Below are 17,356 nucleotides of genomic sequence, written 5' to 3' on the forward strand. Positions count from 1 at the left end.
TATCTACACAGACGGGTCCAAAAATGCCGACCGAGTTGGATGTGCCTTTTATGTCCCCCAATACAATGTTGTACGACAATTTTCCCTTTCGTCCGAAGCGTCTATCTATTCGGCAGAGTGCTATGCCATTTATCAGGCCTTGATTCACGCCCGTGAAGCACAATACACGCAAACTTTAATTCTCACAGATGCCCTCAGCGTATTACTCACGATCGCTCGTTGCGGTAAGGATGCTTATCGTTTGCAACTCTTTCCCATCTTAATTTTACAAGAGTACTTTCACCTCCAAAACAAAGCCCAACGCGTACAGTTTACCTATGTCAAAGCGCATAGCAATATTAATCCCCACCAAGACCTTGTGGATCATTATGCCAAAACAGCTGTGGACGTTCCTTTCCCCTCTCCAATCCGACTCGCCTATACTGATCTTCTCCCACGGGTCAAAAAAAAAAATCCACTCTCAGTGGGAAAATTGGGTCCATGACGCCGTGGCAAAAACCACTACTTACAAATGGTTTTATGATACACTCCCTATTCGACCTTGGTTTCATAATTTAAAAATGCCTCGTGAAGTGATCACCTGTATCCTACGCCTTAGAACGGGACACGTGACCACAAACGAACATCTGGCACGCATTCACCAAACTCCCTCTCCCAATTGTACCTGCGGAGAACATAAACAAACCCCCACCCACTTATTTTTCCAATGCCCGCTATGGAACACACAACGCCAGGCACTTTTCCACAGACTCCTTCGACAAAAGGTTGCTTCTCCTTTCTCCTTGCCCACTCTCCTTTCATCTCCTTCCCCCTCTACTATGTGGATTCTCTATGGATTTGCTCGACAGTGCGAAATTCGCTTTTGATTCCAGCCCTCATCATTACTGTATTATAGTGACAGTGAAGTGAAGTGTAACTCAATGTTCTCAGACCTTTGCCCAAGACTGCTATCATTCAAGCGGTGAGGGGCATGAAGAAGAAGAAGAAGAAGCTGCGCACCGACGAAGCCAAACACAGATGAGTAGCGTGGTTTGAGCTTCGTTTCATGATGGAACAATCAATCGTCTTTGTAAAGGCAGAGGTAAGTGTATTAATATTTAAAAAGTAGTCTTTTTTACGACGAAAATACAGAATTCCCAACATAAATAAATATAGCCTACTATAATTAATTCTGCTTCCTCCATGATTGGAAACAAAGTCAGTTTCAGATTAGTGCGAAAAGTATGTTACTTTTATTGTGAAATTAAAATGGTGTGTGTGAACATACATATATTAAAATATATATATATATATACACACAACAGAATTACTCACGTACCGTGTAATTTATTTCCTATTTCTACGTGCAACGTAATCAAGCATGTAGAGTTTGTTATCGTTCTGCCGAGCGTGTCTGACTATCGCGGGACCGTTTACCCACTGTACCCTCGAGAATTACGTCGAAGTGTTTTTAATCGACACATTTCAATGTTTTATGTAATGTAAAAGTGGTCCCAGCTTTAGGAAAGCACAAATAACAGATATATTTGATACCATAGAATGGCACATGTAAGTTAAATTCTACAATTTCTAAGTATTTTCGCCACTTTTTGTTGGTAAAAATTGTTTGTATGTACAGTAAAATAGCGAAAGAACGCGCCGAAAAAGACTATCAGTACCAAACCTAACAATCCTAACCTAACTACGTAAAATTATAGCTGCTTTTGTGGAAGTCGTTTTGGGTGCTATATTCACTTGCGTGAAGCCTTCGGGCTGTTCTGCCTCACAGTAAAGTAACATGCTAAGGAAACAAACGTACTTTACTTCACAAGGTACTACTTTACTATACCGGAGACAATTTCGCAATTTTTTACATTGCTAACATACTCTTCTGCATTGCGGAACATTTCTTTAGGTGAAATAATGAATTTATAACGAAAATAATGTCTATTTCTTACATTACCGAGTACTTACTGTTGTTCCTTATTTCCCACAAACCATCCACGGGTAGCCCCAAAAACCATTGACGTTAGCCCAAAAATTCATGATAGCCCCACGAACCATCACGGGGACAAGGTATGCCTACTAGGTTAGGTTAGACCTGTTAGGTTAGGTTCCATTAGCACTCCTTTTGTTCAATTTAGCACATACGGACAACATCATGGCGGCAGCAGCAATAGCTCATCGGAAATAGATTTCCGTAGAAAACCACATGCATTCGCATTAAAATGGATCAAAACTACATTCCCGAACATCAACAACGCTACAGAAAATGATTTGCGTAAGTACTTTCTCCGGTAAATTTGAAGAAATCCGTCTCCGGTATAGTAAAGTGTTACCACTTCACAATAACAAATTTCCGAGAGCTAAAATCAACTGAAACAAGTAACAGTAAGTACTCGTAAATAGAGAAAATAAACATTATCTTAGTTAGAAATGCATTATTTCGCCTTAAGAAATGTTCTGCAACACGTTAGCAATGTAAAGAAGTCCGAAATATATGATTCGTAGGTGTTTCACCCATATGATAATAGTACCAACCCCCCCCCCCCCCTAAATTTTGCACAAAACTTACCCTATTCTTTGAAAAATAAAATTTTCTATCTTTCCTGTGTATAGTGAAGGGGTGTAGAATACCTTGCACCATATAAGTTGTTACGTTCCCAGCCTCTATCTAAAAATATTCACGTTTCAGCTAATTCATTCTGCAATATTGTTACAATGTGTAAATTGAGGGCAGCACCATTGTCATGCAGTTTTTTTTTTTTTTAATTTTACACACTGGCTAGATGAGTAGATAGCAACAGCTATGCCTGCTTCGAGATATGTGCTGACATGTAACAAAAACCTTTTTTGCCCTTTTGTATGCACAAACCTGAGCTGCCTAACCTACTCATGTGTGCATCCTATCTATAGCAGAAATAAATATGTGAATAGTATAAAGTCAAGTTTAGGTTATTTCTGCTATTGGATGCATACGTCAGTAGGTTAGGCAGGTCAGGTTTATACATACTGTATAAAAGGCCCAAAAATATTTTTTGTTACATGTTCGCACATGTCTCCAAGCTGTTTTTCCCAACTCTATTTTTGATTACATTGCTTGCAAAAAAATAATTGTCACATTCTTGCAAACTTAAGCAATCAGACTTTGTTTTAAAATATGGTTGGGATCTACAACATGCACGAAGTAAAATTGTAAATTATTTTTGAATCTCGATTCTTGTTACTTCAGCTCCTTTGGTGGCAATAATAAAATTAGCTGTCGATAACACAAAATGTACACGACACTCTTAATCAAAATTCTGTTTACATTTAAGTATACAATTTTAGACAAAACAGACATGGTACTGGCTACCATAGCCCTCTGAAAGATACAACATGCCATGACTTGCAGTAGTGTCACAGTGCTGTGACTGGTTACATGTATATTATTACAGGGTATGACTGAAGATGACCGGACCCCTCTCCGATTTTCTTCATATTTGGCATACTTGCTAATTGAGGCCTGCTAATGACGAATCTGAAGTTAAAATTTGTCGGAAACGTCTAGAAATTGCAAAATATTTGCAAACCATTGATGCTAGCCCAACGAACCATTGACATGTGGTTAGGTTAGTTCCGGTTAGGTTAGGCAAACATAGTTAAAATTTCGTGTCGTTGTAGTATCAGGATCTGGAAATTGCAAAATAATTGCGAACCATTGATGCTAGCTCCACGAACCATTGACGTGTGGTTAGATTAGGCAAACATACCAGTAGTTAAAATTTCGTGTCGTAGTAGTATCAAAACAAAAAATTTTGCGAAAATACTGTTTTCATTCTGGAAACTAACACCTTATTTTCGCTTATTTTGCAATTTCTAGACATTTCCGACAACTTTTAACTTCAGATTCGTGATTACGAGGCCGCAATTAGTGAGTATGCCAAATATGAAGAAAATCGGAGAAGGGTCCGGTCATCTTCAGTTGTTCCTATTATAGTGACCAACTGTGCCAGGTGATGAAGCTAATGCTTTTATTATTATTATTATTATTGAATCTGGTCTCATTATTCATTGTAATATGAGGAATGTTTGTTACGAGATACACACTAATTCATAAGAGATTGTGTTGTATTATTAGTTTCCATGCTGCTTTATTCAGGATAGGCAGTTATGTGCATGGGTTAAGTAATAAGTAAGCTAACTAACTAACTCCCTAGCGTTCTTAAACCCGAAGGTTCATGGCTGCAGCAACACGGGCCTTCCATCTTTCCCTATCTTGAGCAAGTTCTATATACTCTTTTCCATCCCTACCGATTTCCCTTAGGTCCATCTCAACGTTGTCCCTCCATCTTCGTCTTGGCCTTCCTACACTAATTAAGTAAGCACCACTCTAAAAATTTGGAATGACCATATCACTAGATATTTAGTCAGCTTTTCCAATATTTTCACCATTAATCACCACTTGGGTATTTTTTCTGTCAAAACTTAATTTCTAATTTTATTTATTCTTTACTTGCACCAGTCGTTAAGTTACTCAGTTAGGCTTATCACTTGTAAACAGAGATTGCATGTTTTCCTTTCATTTTATCTGGCAGTACCTGTTTTTAAATTTTGTGATATACATTTTGAGAGCCAAGCCATAACTGTTTTAAAAAAGTATGTTCTCTACTCATTTTTTTTTTCTCCAGTCTTTTGAGGATGGAGGTATGACTTATTTTCTGGTGAGGCTTGAGATGATGCCCTGCATACATAGGCATGTGGTTAAAATCAAACCAAATTGTTCCAAGGAAGGTCAGCAATTGAGGAGAGGAGAATATCAAAAAATTCAATCAGTTTTATTTGTTTTAAACATATGTGCAAGCATAGGTGCACCCAGGAATTTTTGTATGAGAGGGGATGGGGGTTGTCAACCAAATGAAAATGTGGGTGTGCTAGTTAGGTGGACCTTCGTGGTACTGAATGGTTAATATGTAGTTATATAAACATCATAGCCAGGAACATGCCTCTTATAAAAAAAATAATTAAAAAAATACACCTAATATACAGTGGCGTAGCATGGGCATTTCGGGTGGGAACGCCAAGTCCGAAGGAAAGGTCGGCCCTTTTTTGGTTAATAATTTACTTATGGAATTAGTCGCCACAGGTGTTGTTTATTTGCCTGAAGTCAGCTGGGTTTGCAATAAAGCATCATCATCCATGCAGTTTTTAGCTAGAAAATTAGATGCCTCACTATGCAACAAATGTTTTGAACTCTGGTGTTTTATACCTTTCGTCATGACACAAATCATTATAAAACCTACCTGAATCACATACCTCTGGACAACAGTAGATGTCATTGTTGTGAATGATCCAACTAATGGTTGATTTGGTTTATTTTACTTCACTTTTCTACCACTTTTGGTTAATCGCGAATATGAATATGAGTGATGATGATATTGATGAAGGGACACTCACAAAGAACACCCGTGCTCACCCCGGGATTCGAATCACGGGCCTCTGTCGTCTTGGCACACTGTGCAAAACACTCTGACACGGAGGTGGGCGGATGATCCAACTATCGTACACTCTACTAACATAACAGTGCCGATTAGTAATTCAGACCACTGTTTATTACGTCTTGAGAATGTTGATAAACATTTTAAAAAAATTTTGTCCAGAGACCATTCGATGTTAAGAGTTTTCAAATCAATGCTAAACGTTTCCATTGACACAATATTAAGCAGTTACATAATAACTAAAAAATGATAACCTGCAAAACTATTATTTTTTTTATTATTATTGAGTGGTAGAGCAGCCACAGGCTGAACTTCTACCACGAGGAATTCAGCAACTTATTTGACAAAAACTGTGTTGATCTTTTAGTTTTTAATGCACATCGCTGTTCGTGCGATAAATTATACAATGCAGTGGCCATAAGAAGTGCTATATTTCAGTTTGGTAAAGTTACGTCAGTCAATATTGCGTATTGTAGCAACATACAGCACGAGTGGCAGGAGCGCGAAGAACCGGGTGGAAATTCTACCGCTGTCGTCTGCTTCAGAAGGCAGGAAGGGTCACGTGAACCAATCACGTAGCCCTCTGCTCCATATGCGGGCGTAAGAGAGAGCATTTGGGCGCGTGCTTTAGAGATCCAACTGCTCGGCGTACGGCCAGGAAAGGCATTTAAAAAACATGCTAGAACAAGTGTTGTTAGTGGAGCGTTGCAAGCGGATCGCGAGAAATAGCTATTATAATGCCATGAAGGTCAGACATATATGAAATTAGTCAAGATTTACTTTATATTTACAGCATTTACGCATTTTTTAAATATTAAATCTGGGAATGCCGGGCGTACTATAACGCTACGCTACTGCTAATATAGTTCTTATTCTCAAGCAACAATTTTAGTGCTGGATGAATTGAAAGTCCATCAAAAGGGTGCTACGATTGATAAATGCTGCTGTGCCATTCCAGACAATTGAATCCTATTATTTTAAAATGCTACAAGGATGAATAATTTTCCATTATTAAATTGTGGGGGAAAAGTAATTTGCTGTAATGGTAATAATGGTCCCACAGTTGGCAGGGGGGGGGAGGATGAATGTTCAATTGCAATGTTAGGGGGGAAATGAAACATTAACTCCAAACTTGCATGTGGGGTAGGTTCCACAAGTACCCTTTTTATACTCTACATTAATTCCACTATCAGTCACCCATCAAAATAATCCTGTCAGTTCATTACTGACTGTTGACTGTTGCGTGTAATGGTTGTGTTCGGGCTTGGGTAGAATATACCCAATGTCTAAGGTTGCATTATTGTTTCTGCAATTTGTCTCCTATGCACTACCGAGCATTTCACATGTTAATTCATAAGTTATTTATTTGACTACTCATCTACATTAGGAATCCAATTTAAATAGAAATAAATTACTACTGATTTAATTCATAAAATTTCTTCTTTTAGGAACTGTTCACCTACACTGGCCAAATGCAAGAGGTGTCTAATATGGCAGAAGTGGCGTGTGCGGGTCAAACTCAGAAACAACAAACAAAACAAGTAAGTTATAATGATGTAATGGAAACTGGGATAATTTACATTTTTTTACTCGCAAAAGTCATGAAAAGCAATACACTGATTCAGATTAACATATTTACACTGCAATTACAGAAACCTAACCCGGAATTAGATATTTGCCGGGCTTGTGGTTGTGCTAGTTTTAAAGTGTAATCTACCATCACATTCTCCTTGATTTACAGTGAGAACATTGGCATCAGCAAGATATAGATATCTGCCATTGTTCCCATCAGCCATTGTTCCTCCCACCAGACAGCTTGCTAAAGGCATATATAGCAAGAAAACTTGGTGAAATTTTTTCTCTCCATATGGCAAAAAAAAAAAAAAATCTCAAGCACCCCTCCGCCCTAGTTGTCTCACTGTCACCATGTTAAACTACATGAGCATCCCCCAACTAACCCCAAGGCTCTATCAAACATCCCCCAGCTAACATTTTCCACTTCAAACTCAGAATCCAGAGACAATGAAATGCAAATTTCTTTTCCAAATCAGCCTTGAAAATGTTGGTTAAATTACATAGCAGACATATATTCACCTATGATTATTCCTGTTTGTCGCACAGCATAAGAAAGTGTTCGTTGCGGTTTGAAGTGTTTTTTTGTTTAGGTTCACTTTATGCACAGATAAGCTAATCGGGTCTAGACCTACAGTTTAAGGTGGGAACCGAACTGCTAGGTGCCTCCACCGGAAATTGAACCTGGGACCCCTTAATTACAAGGCAACGACGTTATCACTATGCCATCAGGGAGGCAATAAAGTGTTTGTGTTATCATTTTTTATGTGAGATGCAGAATTTTTTCCAACAATGGTTTTGGTTCTTTGAGAAATTGTACAAACATACAGAGCTCATAATTAATTTATTTTCTCCCTTTCCAAAATTGTGCCTGTTGTATTCTTAATGCACAGACATTAGGAAAAGAAGTCTCATTTTGGCACATCTATCCCTACCCTTAGTTGTGGCACAGTGAGTTTGAGATATTCGATTGAAGGAATTGCTGTAAGAGTTTTGATATAAATGTATAGAATAACTGTCATTCCATGTTTGTTTTTATAATCTCATAGAGTTAGAAGTGGTCAGAGAAACTGGCTTTTTGGGGGGGAAAAACAAGTTTTTTTCTCCGTATCTTTTTTTGGTTGAGCTTTTTCACAAAAGTGTCAAATCAATGAAAATACAGGAGTTAGCAGTACTTTTCCTGTTGCATGGTTTTCGTATACGTATCTCCCTACTGTAAAATAGGCACTCATTTCTAAATATAAAACACAATTTACAATATGAAATTCGTAGCTATATATAAACAGTGTTTTCAAAAAAGCTGACTTTTTTTAATTGGCTGCTCTTTCAGAGTGTCATCTTCATATTTCGGTAGGCTTATTAAATATATCTATGTAGTATAAAAATATTCACATAACTAGAGTAGTTTTGTGTGTGTTTTTAATATAACCTAATAGTATGATATGATTTTCAATGCTTGAATTTGTTATAGGATCATTTACATGAAGCAGAAAATAATATTCTCCTCTATCTTTTGAGAATCTAGTATGAAATCTCTTTACATTAAAGTTTGTGTTCAGTAAAATACATTTGTATTCTGGCTTTCCAGTACCTAATGTATAATTTGGTTAAATGGCGGCTAAACCTGGACACGGAGAGCAACTAGTGATGTAATTTTGCTACTTGTTGCAGTGGTTCTCACCTTGGAGATTACAGCCCACTAAATTTATTTCTTATAAGTCGATGCCCTGATCCCAAGAATTTCATTCATAAATACATTTCTGATCTTTAAAGTTTGTGTAAATTAACATGCACTCTCAATGAATATTCAATATTAATATATAAACTATGGCATAATCATAAAGAGTAATACATAGTTCAATTATGTATAGGCTTGCTGTCAAATATAAAATTAGATTTAAATTAGTTGTCAACCCCTGGGTGCAATGGACCTTTTGTTGAAATGCACTGGCATTAAAACTGAAGCAGAAGCAAATAAGACTGACCGCAAATGGCAAAAAAATATTTAAGAGATCAGGACTGGACCTACAGTTTGAAATTAGATCCAAAGCACTCTGCCTCCATTGAGGATTGAACCTCAGACCCCTTCTTATTACAAGGCAAGAACATTTACTTTATTCCACTCCAGAGGTCCATTTATTATTATGAAAGGTACCTTATATAAAAAGCTGGCCATTTTCCAACAACAGTACTTGCAAATTGTTCTCTCTGATTTGCAGGCTAAACTAAATCTTAATCTCGGATGAAGTAGCTAATAATCTTGTTAAGTATAAAGTGAGAATCATAGAACTTCAGACCTTCTGTAAACAAAAGCACGTGTACCAGAACAGTGTTGCAAACTTATGAAAAAAAATAATCCACATAGCCTACAAGGTGTAAAAACATTTCCATTTGTCAACAGATGCGGAATAAGAAGTGTATCACTGATGACCTGTTGAAAGTTATTGAATGTATGTAAAAAAAAAAAAAAATGTAAATCTTGCCTGGTGGCCGACTTTCAGACTCATCACCGAAGTTCCCTGGCTCGAATCCCGGCATGGGTGTTATTTGTGAGTGTCCCTTCATCAATTTCATCTGACGATCACTCATTCTCATCGTCGGGATTAGCCAAAAGTGGAAGAAAAGCAACGCTAAATTAAAAAAATCAAATACACAATTGACATCTTATCCCCCAGGAGTAAGACGGTTCCGTACCAAAGGATTAATTTTCTCTCATATTTTACTAAAAAAAAAAAACTTGCTAGAAGAATGTGACACACTGAGATAAATTACGTTTTGAAACCGGGGTCGCTTCATTAAATTTATTTGATGATTGAAAGTGTTATGATTTATTATTATAGATAATGAAAGTAAGCTAATACATATGATTTGATTGACTAAATTAATAATTATTAATTAGATAAAATAATGAAACTAACTCATTTGATTTGATTGATTTGCTTTATTTTACTTCCCCTCTTGTGCCTCTTATGGCTAATTTGCGAAGATGGGGATGAATGATGATGATATGATGAAATGGATGAATGGACATTCACTAACATTCATGCCCAGGCCACGATTCGAACCCGGGACCCCTGGCGTCGTAGCCCGATGTGCTAACCACTCCGTCACGGGGACGGCTAACTAATTTGGAATTCAAATATCACCTATCCCTCATCATCTCGTAACTAATGACAAATGTGCGTGTCACAGCGTGGTCGATCTACACCTCAATGTCACACATTCCAGTATCCTCCAGAGTGTACTTCAACATATCTAAAGTTACGTCATCCAAAAACACACTCGTATGTCCTTTTCATCCCGTTCAAAAATGATTGATTATGCAGAAAGACACTAAGGGAAACTAAATCGGCAACTTAGAGAAGCATAAAAGTGGGGAAAGAAGACTGTAGAATACAGAAATATTTTGAGGCAGTCACATTTTATTGTACGCTACATATAAAATAAAATGCATATTTGCGGGTGAATTTTTAAATATTGTCACATTTTTCTTCTCTCTTGTTGAGAGGTGTTCATTTTAAATCAACCTCCCTCACCCTACGGCCTGCCCTCCTTCACCCACAAAAGTATTCCGGAGTGTGAGGATGTCACCATCCGGATGGTGAACACCTCTGAATTATAGATAGACTCCTTCGTCCCACCCCCTCCCCCATCCTGGAGGATCGACACTGACAACGTGAAATCGCACTATCATATGCCGACATTCGACATACCACTTCCGTTTTCTGTACTTGACTTAGTGAGAAGTATTGAGGTTGGCAACAGACTAATAACGAATTTCTTCCGCATCATGTAGTCCGTTCTATGAAAGTACGCTAATGGAAGAGAAACGTGTAAATTACATTGGATTATACATTTTAAAATATATTTTCATTAAAGGTTTCTATTTATAATAATAATACGTGATTATTATATAAATTACAATCGATCACGTGAACAGCAAGAAAATAGCGCCAGTTTCGAACATGGCGACTTCCATGCGTGCAGGAAGGTCTCCCGTGTTTTCAGAGTAGTCATTCGGAAATACAGCCGTTTGAAAAGTGGCAAGAAGCAGGTTGTTCTTAACGTTTATGCGACGTTGTGTCGGTGCTATCCTGAGCAAGCAGTGAAGTTGGTGTCCAAGTGTAATTGTGTGTCTGCGTCTTTGTGTTTTCGGTGCGGTGAAGAAAGGAAAACGACCGTTCAAGTTGCGAGTCCCGCGAAAAAAACACGTTGTTGCTCGTATAAACAAGTACACCGATTTTGAAATAAGCGCAATACAACGCGAGGTGCTTTCGTATTCTTTCAATCAAAGAGCCGTCCTGTGCACTGTGGGGAAGATGTTGATAGTAATGATTGATGACGATCTTCCCAATTTTAGCAGTCGGCGTTAAATCGCCTCTTGTGCCACGTTGAGTTCCTTTTTGGGAAGCAAATTTGACAGACCGTACTCTGACAGGATGATGTCTAGCGCCGAAAATGCCTCAAGTTCAAAAAGGAACTGCTGAATCAAGGTAAGAAAATACATTACTTGCATGAGACGTGTGTAAATAATGCGCTTATTATCGCCTTCTTGTGCACGAGAAACCGAGAGAAAGATAAACAATCTCTTTTCATCCCCCGGCTTATCTTTGTTTAGCTTCTGCTAAAACTGGCGGTGTATTTGTTGCACAAAGGAGAAAACAATACTCTACATGTGAACAATGTTGGGCAATAAAGGCTTGAATTTACTGAAACGAATCTCTCACTCTGTTGTATAACTTTGGTGCTGTCATACTGAGAGAGGAAGGGGGAAAGGGGGATCTGTTAACCCAGTGTCAGCTAAATGGGACTTTTGGCGTAGAAAAATATGTTTATTCTTGAACAAGAACACGTATTTAATCACTTGTAGAAAATTTATTATACTTCAATGTGTAGATTAGCAGTTAAAATAAGAATACGTTTTTCCATGTTACGTAAAATTAAAGGTTGCGAGTGAGCAGCATATGATGGCCGCACCATTCACGAACAGCTGGCGCGGAGTGATACGTTACTCGAAGTGATACGGTTGTTTACAGAAGGTCGGAAGGTTCGTGATTCTTACTTTAGAGAAAGAACATTCAGACCGAAGCAATGCATGGTAGTGAGTGTGTCACATTGAAACCATTTTATTATTGAATCACTGCTTCCTTTGCTGATTATATATGGCTAGTTATTTATTAATTATAATAATTACAGAAATTACTATCATGAATAAAAAATAATAACCAATTATTACATGAGTGTGTCACATATATTTTATCATTCCCTAAAGCTTGCAAAACCCATGACATTTTCATTAATGATTTTTTTGTTTGTAGAAGTGCAGTTGTTTATTAAATATAATTATTACAATAATTACCATCATTACCAACTAATTGTACACTGTCACTGGCATGAGTATCTCGCATTCAAAGATGATGCATGATATGTCCCTCAAGTGCATTTTGCCTCCTAATTACATTACATTTAAGTTTTTATGAGCAGAAGTAATACAGAAGTATTGGGAACATTCGAGGGAACCATGTAATTTATTTGCAAACAGTTGAAAAATCTAAAAAAATAAGAGGTGGTTGGACTGCAAGCCCCCCCTCCCACTCTTCCTCGGTAAGCTAGGATTAAAATTGTAGCTGAACCACTATGCAATATGTGCCCACTGAGATTGGCCAATATATGTCTCTTGGCTGCTGCATCATGTACATTTTTGTAGCTAGTTATAAAATATATGACTACAAACCTGTAAACTCATAACAATAACTTCAAGTGAAATAGGTTAGCTGCAATTGGTAAAAAGCCAAAATTTCTGTTGTTTTTTCTTTAAAAAAAGCCTGTTTTTTATCGAAAAAAGAAACAGTTCATTCAAAAAGCTAGATTTTTTGCAACTCTATAATCTCACGAGAAAACTTGGCATCTTATGCAGTAGGTTGTTTCATAGCCCAGAATGCCAAAATTTCATCTTCAAACATTGGTCAAATCACAATTTTCCGATAACTTATTGATCACTTTTCACATTGTTGCAACGTTTTTATTTTCAAATTAAATGTCTTGCAAATTTGTGCAATATTCCTGATTGTTGATTGATTGAATTGGCTTATTTTACTTTGTATGTCTGCCACTTTTGACTAATCGCAAAGATGGGGATGCTGAAATTGATGAATTGACACTCACAAATACCTATCCCAGGCTTCGGTCCGGGACCCTTGGCATCATAGCATGTTGTGATAACTACTCCACTCCACCATGGAGCCAGCTGGAGTATTCTTTCTGTGATGAAGTTGGTCTTTTTTGTTGATGAAAGTCATCTTTGTTTAGAAGCCCTAGTGTGGCATAGGTATTCTTTTGCAGATATTATCACACAGAATATATTTTAGAAATAAAATTAAAGTTAAGAATATTTGGTATGTGTGAACTAGAAGTTTAAAAAATCTGGGTTTTTGTTATTTTACTGATGCAAAATATTTTTCTTTAAATGAAAGTTCTGACGAATGTTAATTCCGAATTGATGTTACACATGACCGTATTTCCTTTACAGGAAGGAACTGAATGTTATTCCACTCCAACATGAGGGTATATTGCAGAACCTGCAATGGAATTCTTCTGAACTACAGAAAAAAGTGTATTTAAACAAAATAAATAAAAATAAAGGATATATTTTATGAAAAAATGTTTTTTTCATAATAACCATAACCATATGTGTAGTTTTTGGACTTCAATGCTGACATGAATTGCTTGGTTGTTTGGTTGATTTGGTGTTTTAAGTTCACTTTATGCACAGTAAGTCTAATCGGGACTTGACCTACGGTTTAAAGTGGGATGTGAACCACTATGTGCCTCCACCAGATATCTAACTTGGGATCCTTGATTACAAGGCAATGACGTTACCACTGTGCCATCGGGGAAGCCCTTGGAAATGAGTTGTGCCTTAGCACTCGCTGCCATCATAACTGTGTCAAAGTATGTTTATTTAGATTTGTTTGGTTGTTATTGTTGCTTTAAACACACTATACACAGATATGTACCTCCACTGTGTATCAAACTAGACACCCCTTGATTACAAGGCTCTCATTTATATTTCTTACAGTGTAGGCTCAAACCGGCCAAACATCAAAACAATTGTCTGGCGTGTTCTCATTTTTGTAATGTTACTGCACAAAAATTCCTGAAGTTTAGCTTTTATCCATTTTGCATTTGTCTCTTGTGAACTTGTAGTTTTTCCCAGTTTTTTTATTTTTTTACTGGTTCATTAAATGAATATCTTTTCATGGTCAATGTGTGTCTACATTCTCCAGTTATGTAAGTATAAGAGACATTGTCTTCCAATTCAGGTTACTTTAGGGCCCTTTGCATGATCTGCAGAGGTATTTCAAGTTTACAGAATAATCATAATACTTCACAATTAATATTATTAGAATGCAGACTTGTCAAGAATTTCAAGTAGGTACGTATAAGATTTTGATAAACTACAAACATGCAAGTGTGCTATTTAATTATTTTATTTGAGATGAAAGGCTGAAGGCACGTCTTGATTCTTTTGTAATTAACAGGAATATTACAAAACAGAACAATATGTTACACCAGATTATACCAGAATTTACACATGGTAATTTTTAGTATATGGAAGTTATATACTTTAAAACCACATACTCAATTTGTAACATTTGAAATCTAATTTGGAATATTGCTGTGTAATACTGATAGTTTGACCACTGTGTAGGTTGAAAAACCATGAAAGTTGAACATATGTGTTATCCCTGAGAAATGCAGACAGAATCGAATTTTCAGATGACCATGATTCTGCAAAATGTTTTACATCCTGCCAGTCTCTCATCAATTGGTAAAGGGGATGGATAGCGACTGGAGCATGATGCTGATAACATCACTCAAATCCAATCTTCTTCATGACATGGTGTTACAAACCAGGGAGAGCTTTATTATAGCATGTAAAACACTATTTTATACAAATTTGATGTTATTTTAGAATTTAGTGATTTAGTTGTCAATATTTCATTTTCACTCGTTTTTTTTTAGCTCTACCTGTTATCTGATATATTAATGAATTCATATCCAGTACTTTTATGCAGTTTTTCTCCCCTTACATTAATTATGACAATTAAGATATGTAGTCAATTCATGAGAGGTAAAATAAATACATTTAGATATCTTGCCTAAACCTAGTTTTCTAAGTAGAATCCTGTGAATTCTATTTTCAGGAAATTATTTACAAGCTAATATTGTAATAATTTTTGAAGGGGCTTAACCCCAATAACCCCCCCCCCCTCAAATATGCCATCCATGAATACATGCAATATAACCACAATGTAAAATACCATTGCAGTAATGTAACTGAAATATTATGCAACCTAATGGAAATGTCTCTGTAATGTCGGTAATGTTACATTTACATGTTTCTGTAACATTATCAATGTTGTGTAATGTTCTGCAACATTGCCGCAATGTTACAATGTTTCATGATTTATGTGTTGCTAACGTATCTGAAACCATGTGCTGTATGGGGCCTTGACCCCTCAAAGGGATGTGGAGTCATGGAATTTAGTGTAGGTAAGAGGGAAGCAAATTGGTACAGGGATCTGCTTAAATGTCAAAGCATGGTGATGATTTGTGTTCTTGGGTCATGGCAGATAATAACAGTTGGGCTGAAAAGTTCGTAGGCTGACTCATAGATGGTGTTACTAGAATTAAATCCATGTGATTTTTACTTAGAACTAACCTTCAAAAGATACGTGTATAAATTTCACAGCTGCGGGATAATTAGTTCGTGAGATATAGCATTGTGAGTGAAGCAGCTTTTGTTATTGTGAAAAAATGGATAAAAAAGAATTTCGTGTGTTAATAAAGCATTGCTTTTTGGGGAAAAAAATACTGTTGAAGCCAAGGCTTGGCTTGATAAACATTATTCAGACTCTGCACCAGGAAAATCAATCGTTGAGAAGTGGTTTGCTAAATTTAAACAAGGCGAAATGAGCATCGAAGACGATGCACGCAGTGGATGCCCCAAAGAGGCTGTTACCGACGAAAACATCAAAAAAGTCCACAAAATAATTTTAAATGATCGTAAAGTGAAGTTGATCGAGATAGCTGAGACTTTAAAAATATCAAAGGAACGTGTTGGACATATTGTGCATGAATATTTGAACATGCAAAAGCTGTGTGCAAAATGAGTGCCGCGCGTGCTCACAATCGATCAAAAGCAACAACGTTTTGATGATTCGGAACAATGTTTAGCGATATTCAACCGTAATAAACACGAATTTTTCCGTCGATATATTACAATGGATGAAACATGGCTCCATAACTACACTCCAGAGTCCAATCGACAGTCAGCCGAGTGGACTGCACGTCATGAACCGAATCCAAAGCGTGGAAAGACGCAACAGTTGGCTGGCAAGGTTATGGCATCAGTATTCTGGGATGCGCATGGTATTATATTCATCGATTACCTCAAAAAGGGCCAGACCATCAACAGCGATTATTACATAGCGTTGTTGGAGCGTTTAAAGGATGAAATCACGAAAAAACGGCCCCATTTGAAGAAGAAAAAAGTGCTGTTTCATCAAGACAATGCACCGTGTCACAAATCAATGAAAACGATGGCAAAATTATATGAATTAGACTACGAATTGCTTCCCCATCCACCATATTCTCCAGATCTGGCCCTCAGTGACTTTTTCCTGTTTGCAGACCTTAAAAGAATGCTCGCTGGAAAGAAATTTAGCACTGATGAAGAGGTAATCGCCGAATCCGAGGCCTATTTTGAGGCTAAAGAGAAATTGTACTATAAAAATGGCATCGAAAAATTGTATGACCGCTATAATCGTTGTATCGCCTTCAAAGGCAACTATGTTGAATAATAAAATCGAATTTTGTCAAAAAATTTCTTTTACTATGTTAGCCTACGAACTTTTCAGCCCAACTGTTAAATAAGTCCAATTTAATATCAGGATAGAACAGCCATTTGAGGGTATTGTTCTACCAGGTTTTTTTTCTTTTTTCGTGGGTTGATGCATAGTCAGGACATTAAGTCTCACTGCGAGAGAGAGATTGTTTTAATTGGATAATAGTTGATCAGGAATAAATGTGATGTTTTGTAATTAAATTCAAGAAAAAAATATGATATTTATACGTGCTTCATTTATTTTCAGGAAGTATCACCATTTGGTAACAAAAGATTTTGAGAAAGAAGCACCCTATCTGGCACCATTAGTGGAAGGAATGGTGTCCTGCTGGCTGCAGATGCTAGAAAGTGCAGTGTGCCACTTTACGAACATTTATCTATGCACTTGTTGACATATACAGGGTGTCCCACGAATGGC

The 17,356-nt window shown here is 37.0% G+C and overlaps 1 long non-coding RNA gene across 1 annotated transcript; it reads left to right on the plus strand.

Moving 5' to 3' along the window:
* The first annotated feature begins 986 nt into the window (after nt 1-986).
* On the plus strand, nt 987-17,356 carry LOC145994196 (uncharacterized). The gene is made up of 3 exons (XR_014442317.1): nt 987-1,081; nt 6,905-6,997; nt 17,186-17,356. It is a non-coding gene; the product is annotated as an uncharacterized LOC145994196 (long non-coding RNA).

This window comes from Lepisma saccharinum, chromosome 10 (genome assembly GCF_977018435.1).
Source record: "Lepisma saccharinum chromosome 10, izLepSacc3.1, whole genome shotgun sequence".
Classification (NCBI taxonomy): domain Eukaryota; kingdom Metazoa; phylum Arthropoda; class Insecta; order Zygentoma; family Lepismatidae; genus Lepisma; species Lepisma saccharinum.